General features: G+C 38.2%; 1 pseudogene; it reads left to right on the top strand.

The window, feature by feature from the left end:
• Positions 1 to 1,679, top strand: part of LOC107673242 (uncharacterized) — a 2,139-nt pseudogene extending 460 nt beyond the window's left edge.
• Positions 1,680 to 8,243: the final 6,564 nt, after the last annotated feature.

Raw genomic sequence — 8,243 nt, forward strand, 5'->3', positions numbered from 1 at the left:
GGGAAAGAAGTGAATCATAACTGATACTAGTTCCCCCTCAAAAAAACAGTATGCATACACCTCTGGAGCTATTTGATTTGGTTTTGACCTGTCATGTGGGCAACAGCAATATTTTAGTAGCCCACGTGTGGCCCTCATTCATTTGATTAAAACTGCTTTGAATCTTAAAAACTTGGCCTCTATAAAAGATGCATAATTGAAAAACAGTAAAAAGCCAAATTAAATGCATTTCTGTTGTGTGTTTCACTTTTCAGGCCTTTAAAAGTTTGTTTTTTTGGAGTATTAAAATATATAGCCAGAAGGTCTGATGGGAACTGAAAGCATTAGAGCATATTGTGGCATTTTTGCAGGTTTTGACCTGCCGAGAAGCACAGAGCAGTCAAATGAGAGAGAATCTGTGAACTTCTCCTGAATTTCCAATGTTGGCGTAAAATAATGATATGGTTTTGTGTTGGAGGGGTTTCTACGCTTCGGTGGGCTGCAGCAGACAGGCTATGGCACGCTGGACTCGCATGTTTTATTAGTTGTAGCCTGTCTGGTTTTCCCCTCAGTTTAGTTCTTCCTCAGAACAAGACAAATGAAGAATGATATAAATAATGAAGGATGAAGTAATGACTGATCAGTTCAGTTTTAAATAGGTTCATGATGAGATGTTGTTCTTCAAGAGCACTCAAACTGAAATTTGTTGTCATGGTTTTATGCTAGACATTCTTAAAGGGGCAGTTCACACAAAAATGAAAATGGTGTGTCGTTCCCTCATGTTGTTTGAAACCTGTATGCCTTTCTTTGTTCTTTGGAACGCCATAGAAGATATATAGAGTTTCTATAGACTATAAAGTTTTCATTTATATATTTTAGGGTTTCTAAAGACAAAAATATATAAATGAGATATAAAAAAAAAAATAAAAAAAATAATAACAAATTTTTATTATTTACGACTTACAAATGAGGACAATAAAAGCAGTCAAAACTAACAATATATAAGTGCAAATGACAAGTCTCGGTTAGCCTAACACAGTACATGCAGCAAGGTGTATATATATATATATAATACATATACATACACACACACATATATATATATATATACATATACACACATACATACATCTCTCTCTCTCTCTCTCTCGGTTGTTGCGTTCCTACTCAAACACTCGCTCGCTGCTGATGGCAGGCCAGCCGCTCGACCCGACCACCCTACTGCTGTTCACACTAGTACCTACAGGTCAGTACTTCGCTATTTAGCTTTCCTTAGCCAAGTAACATGCACATGTTTTAACCTTCTCCGTTTTGTGTTTCCCCACAGGTTTTTTATTTTTTCTCAGCTGGGCGCTTTTTACCCATCAACATATTGGTGAGATTAGGGATGATGTCAGTCGACTCGGCCCGTCCTATTGGCTGGGAGTGGTGGGTTGGGCTTCTCTATCGGCCGTGCTGCCCGTGGTCTTCCTGGCAGAGAAGTTTGTGGTTCCCGACATCCTGCCGGAGTTAAAAAATGCTGCCGAAATGTGGTGGAAGGCTCCGGAGGTTGCACACGCGCGATCGTTTAGTGAGGGTTGCCATCGTTCACAGCATAAGTCTCATCCTGACTTCAGGAGGTATTTGTCAGTGCCTTGAACGAGAGGAAGAAGGTAGCAAGGAAATACACAAGAGAAGAGACTCTGGTCTCGCTGGTCTTCTAGCCAAATACAGGTGCATCTCAATAAATTAGAATGTCGTGGAAAAGTTCATTCTGCCAAAAGTGGTGATCATTTAATTCCAGATTGTTCTGCTTGTTCTCAATTTTGCAGACAATACTGATTCAGAGCACTTTTATACTGCTAACACTTAGTGTAATAGGGACTTCCGGGTGCTAATGCAGAATTCAACACTACTAGATGGTGCTGCAGTTGTTTTTGTTTTTTATCTGTCTTTAAGTGCAAACAGTGCTGTCTACTGGCGATAGTGCAAAGAGCATCATGTTCTGTCGTGTATTTTTAACGCTATTTAACTATACTTTTTGTACTGTTTTAAACCAATAAATGAAATGGTTTTCATATAAAGTTGAGTCCATATCTATCTATCTATCTATCTATCTATCTGAGACCATATTGGAGGAATGTTTTTAAAATTCTTTTTATTTTTTGTTTTTCATTTAAATTTTTAACTTTCAGTAATTTTGTTGTTTTCTCATTTTATTAAATATATAACAAATAATTTATATTTTTGTAAAAAATTAGTTTTATTTTATTTAAATTTCCGTTTTAGTACTTTCTTTAGTTTGCCATGGATGGCAGCATTACAACAGGTTTTGGAGTAAAAAATATAAAATAAATATTAATTTGGCACTATGTCTAGGTTTCTAAAGAAGTACACAAATTTCTGAACTTAGTGTAAATAAAAAAAAAATAGACAAATGCACATTAGAAATATTTTCACTAGTGTTCTCAGACTTGGAACTCACTGTATGCAGACCATTAAAATTATACAGGAAAACATCAGTAGTGTTCTGAGACTGAGGTCATGCCCTCTATCATTATGTTCTTCATTATCATGGAGACACAATATGAGACTGAAAGCTTTCTGAACCACCCAAAATGAGATGAATGAACTGGCTGTGTTAATTGTGCATTAATCAGGTGCGGGTCTAATTAAAAGGCAGTTCCGTCCTTTTAGCAGTGCCTAATGAGTTTGTTATTAATTCCACAGAGAACTGTTTTTTAATTTACTATCAGGAAAGAGCTTAATTGGCCCTCAGAACAGAACTTGAGTGTCCTTGAAGGTTGTGATGGCGGGGAGCTTGAGAGCGCCCTGGTTGACATCCCCGTCTCCCCCGAGGGGAGCATGAAAGCCGCTCTGTGCGAAAGGTGTGTGTGTCCTGGACGTAAGCGGCCACTTAAATGATCGTTTGAGGAGAATTTCAGTGCAGCGCGGCTCTCAGAGGAACTCAGCTGTCCACACAATGCTGACATGCAGGTGTGCCCTTTTTTCTGCTGTATACACTTTTTAGTGTTATTTACGATTGTTTGTTCCCAGGTGAGGACCTCTTTTTTCCACTTAAAAGACAGCTAAGTTTAGCCTGTCCTGAAGTGTCCCTTTTGGGCAGGGCAAATGCTAGTCAAAATGAACTTCTGATTCCCCTTTACAAAAACTTACCATGGTTACCGTAGGGCACATCCAAAGTTCCTACAATAATACTTGGTATTAGCCACCACTGGCATCAATAAAAAAAAAATTATTTTAACTGAATACCCAGCTCTCCAGCAGGTCCTTGTTCCCCTGCAAAAAAAAAAAAAAACCTCTGTAGTGCACTTCACTTATAGCTTGCTTATATAGAAACAAACCGTGTTAGAAAATTAGATTTTAGAAAATGATATTTCTGTCGCATACTGTTTGCATGTTAGTGGTAGAATTAACATAGTTCATAAGTTAAAACGGCTTTAGCATTTATTTATGTTTTTAAACAATTAAAAAAAAAAATCAATAGAGAGCTGAAAGGATCTTCACAAACCTGTCCATTTGTAGTACACGTGGGAAATAATTGATGAAAAAGCATGCAGACTTTTGATACCCTTGGCATTCTTTTTTTTTAACATTTGGGACATTCAAATCTGGCTTGCTTACTATTTAAGGCAGTGTGCTAATCGGGATGGAGCTATTGTTTTACAGTGCGTTAATGCTGCATTCCATTTGACTTGTAAATCAGAAATACATCTGAAAAAGTAACTGCACTTGAAGTCGGACTGCAAACCTCATTGAGATGCAGCACTCAGGCAACATTTACACAGTCAACTTCAAATAAAAATTGACACAATTTACTTTTAATGCATGATCATGTTTTTTTTTTTCAGTTTCTAAAACTGCTTCCCACTTAGACGACTTTCCTTTTTGGCTGATATCACAAAACCCTTTTTCAGGCCTGTTTCTTTAATCATATGACTCCATTCAGTGATTAAAAATCCTGTTTTAATCAAATTAAATGCATGACTGAGTCAAAGTTCCTATGCTCTGCTGTGATATAACCACTTTAGCAAACATTTACGAAGACAGGCATGTAAAACAGAAATTATCTTCTACGTTGGTAATCGTAGGTACACCTGCGAAACAAGTGCTAGCAATGCCATTGTGTTGATTTATATCATATCTATTTATATTTTTCTGAGCTTCTGAGATATCAAGTCAGAATATCCCACATCCGCCTTTAAATGGAATGTAGCATATTGCTAACTGTGGTGGTTTGGCAGAAACTAGTTACTAAATTAAACTGAGTCATTGCAGAGGATGAAACATTGAAATGTATCCTGATTTTGTATATCCCTGCATCATTCTAGCGCTATAAACATATGTCCTAAAATAAAATATACCTCTGTTCTGCTTGGGAACCAAAGCTCACTTAGTAATTGGTCGGAGGAGGACATTTTAATGACTCCTCATCAGCCGTGCCAGTGGGATTGATTGACAGCGAAGCCACGCCCACTTGCTCAGCATGTGTTGCTACGTGAGGCCTCAGCCCTGGCGACACTCTTCATATCAATTAAAGCCCAATTAGGGAGCCATGTTCTGCTAATTATGCTACGCTTCACATTCCCAGAATAAAGTGAGCGTGTGTTTACTGAGATAAATAAATAAAGACACGGGCTGCCAAGGCGAGCCGACCTTAATCAGATTTTCAGTCCTTTCTCTCTCTCTCTCTCTCTCTCTCTCTATGTGTATGTATGTATGTGTGTTTTTCTACTGTGTGATCGAAACAGGTGTAATTATATGACTTCGCCATTTGGTGACAGTGTTGTAACATGTCTTGTGAAAAAGGTGCCAATTCTCCGTCTCATTTCTTCCTATTTGACGAATAATGAAATCAGAGAAGGTTATTTCATGCAGGGAGGTTGTTTGCTCGTGTGTGTGTGTGTGTATGTGTGAGTAGCGAGAGAGAGAAAAAAAGTGTGCCTACACGTGTGGACTGCTTCATCTGTTCAGACGCGCAAGCACATTTGGACTAAATGTCGCCTAAAAACCAGACAGTGCTCAGTATTCTGGAATATAATAAATAATAAAGATTCATGTGCTGCTGTGTCTTTTTATAAAATGTTCTCAGCCTGGTGTAATTGGACTTTTTTTACCCAATGGTTTGCTAGGCATGCTCACAGCTTTAACCACAAAGAGTCAGACGAGAAAGAGAGACAGCCGATTGCAGATAAAATGATAGAAAAATAGAGTGACTGAGAGATAGAAGAAGGGAAAACGTGATATGACAGAGTAGAGGAGTGTAAAATAAGATAAAATCCATCGAGTGCCACCTTAAATTTGGATTTCATTTGACTACCTGTCTCTCCAGTAGGTCCTTGTTCCCCTGCTAACATGGACTTTGAAGTGCAATTCACTTATAACTCGCAAAAATCCTCTTCCACCTCCTCTCTGGTTTCAGATTGTGTGTGACAGAATCAGAGTTAAGGCTAGGTTTTCCACTTCGTGTTCTTGCTAATCTTGTCTAGCCTTAGACTTGAAATCAATCTGTGCCCATGAGACTGGCCCCTACATTGGTCATTTTTATGGGTAGTCTTATGTAATGTGTCAGGCTGATCATCTACACCACTAGCAGCTGTTATTGATCATACGCGCTTCTTTTTAGCACACCAGAGCTTTATTATAAACAACCAGGGGAAGAGCTTTGGGATCGAGCCGGGGCTGTTCCACTGACAAATCCAAATCTTGATTCGTTACGGTCCTCAATCTGTCACCTGGATCTTGTATCATCAGTTATATAGTGTGAAGGGGAGTAGAGTAGCTCAGGTGCTGTTAAGCTAATAGCTATTTTAGCACAACGATATGCTGATAATTTGTTTACAAACGTGAACTTCATTGGAACTAGATTTTCACGATAAAATGTGAGTAGCAAAACTGCCATGATGCTAGATAGTTGCTAACGCATTAAGTATGATTTTAGCATGTAACTCTGATCTTATGATCGTACCTCTGTTCAAAAATCTGCATAATATTAAGTATCACTCAGTTGCACAAGTTAACAATTACTGTTAGCAATAATAGCTATACTATAGTTGCATTTTGACTTGTTTAGTGTTTTGATGCAGGTATGTATGTTGGTTTGAGGACGGTTCTACTTGAAAGATGCTGATTAAGGGTTTATGTTAAACCACTGTGTAATTCCACTGACAACTGCTTGTATTAAAAGGATCAAATTTTCAGTGCTGGCAGTACTTCCTTTTATGCGCTTTTTGATGGGAATGAAGCATCCTTACACAGCAGAAAAGCATTCGGAATTGTGTTATTTGGCAATAAAAAAAGTTCAGGCCTATCGTTGTCACATATGGTCTCAGGAAAAAGAAAGACATGGACAAGGCTAGCTCTAATAGGTTATCCTCTTATCACCTTTTGAGTATATCTGGCAAACTACAAGTCTCAATCCAAAACTGAAATAATTTATTTTCAATAAATAGTGAGTTTGGCAATTATTTTACTAACATAAACATGATTAGAACTAGATTTTCTTGAGAAAATGTGAGTGGTGCTAATGTGCTATGAGTGTTTTTGTTAGCATGTGGGTGTTGCTTACTTTAAAGGGACAGATGAAAATTCTGTCATTAATTACTCACCCTCATGTCGTTCTAAACCCGTAAGACCTCCGTTCATCTTCGGAAACACAAATTAAGATATTTTTGATGAATTCTGAGAGCTCTCTGACCCTCCCATAGACAGCAATGTAATTACCACGATCAAGGTCCAGAAACGTAGCAAGGAGATCGGTAAAATAATCCATGTGACATCAGGGGTTCAACCGTAATTTTACGAAGCTACGAGAATAGTTTTTGTATGGAAAGAAAACAAAAATAACGACTTTATTCAACAATTCGTCTCCTCCACGTCACCCTGGTGCCATTTTGGCGAGTATCCGCTGAACGCAAACAGCGTATGTTGTTCTGTGTCAGCTGCGTCACGCGACACAAAATGGCACCAGGGTGACGCAGAGGAAAATATCTTAATTTGTGTTCCGAAGATAAACGGAGGTCTTACGGGTTTAGAACGACATGAGGGTGAGTAATTAATGACAGAATTTAGTGCCACCTTAAATTTGGATTTCATTTGACTACCTGTCTCTCCAGTAGGTCCTTGTTCCCCTGCTAACATGGACTTTGAAGTGCAATTCACTTATAACTCGCAAAAATCCTCTTCCACCTCCTCTCTGGTTTCAGATTGTGTGTGACAGAATCAGAGTTAAGGCTAGGTTTTCCACTTCGTGTTCTTGCTAATCTTGTCTAGCCTTAGACTTGAAATCAATCTGTGCCCATGAGACTGGCCCCTACATTGGTCATTTTTATGGGTAGTCTTATGTAATGTGTCAGGCTGATCATCTACACCACTAGCAGCTGTTATTGATCATACGCGCTTCTTTTTAGCACACCAGAGCTTTATTATAAACAACCAGGGGAAGAGCTTTGGGATCGAGCCGGGGCTGTTCCACTGACAAATCCAAATCTTGATTCGTTACGGTCCTCAATCTGTCACCTGGATCTTGTATCATCAGTTATATAGTGTGAAGGGGAGTAGAGTAGCTCAGGTGCTGTTAAGCTAATAGCTATTTTAGCACAACGATATGCTGATAATTTGTTTACAAACGTGAACTTCATTGGAACTAGATTTTCACGATAAAATGTGAGTAGCAAAACTGCCATGATGCTAGATAGTTGCTAACGCATTAAGTATGATTTTAGCATGTAACTCTGATCTTATGATCGTACCTCTGTTCAAAAATCTGCATAATATTAAGTATCACTCAGTTGCACAAGTTAACAATTACTGTTAGCAATAATAGCTATACTATAGTTGCATTTTGACTTGTTTAGTGTTTTGATGCAGGTATGTATGTTGGTTTGAGGACGGTTCTACTTGAAAGATGCTGATTAAGGGTTTATGTTAAACCACTGTGTAATTCCACTGACAACTGCTTGTATTAAAAGGATCAAATTTTCAGTGCTGGCAGTACTTCCTTTTATGCGCTTTTTGATGGGAATGAAGCATCCTTACACAGCAGAAAAGCATTCGGAATTGTGTTATTTGGCAATAAAAAAAGTTCAGGCCTATCGTTGTCACATATGGTCTCAGGAAAAAGAAAGACATGGACAAGGCTAGCTCTAATAGGTTATCCTCTTATCACCTTTTGAGTATATCTGGCAAACTACAAGTCTCAATCCAAAACTGAAATAATTTATTTTCAATAAATAGTGAGTTTGGCAATTATTTTACTAACATAA

The sequence above is a fragment of the Sinocyclocheilus anshuiensis genome, unplaced genomic scaffold (genome assembly GCF_001515605.1).
Source record: "Sinocyclocheilus anshuiensis isolate Anshui unplaced genomic scaffold, SAMN03320099.WGS_v1.1 scaffold68, whole genome shotgun sequence".
Classification (NCBI taxonomy): domain Eukaryota; kingdom Metazoa; phylum Chordata; class Actinopteri; order Cypriniformes; family Cyprinidae; genus Sinocyclocheilus; species Sinocyclocheilus anshuiensis.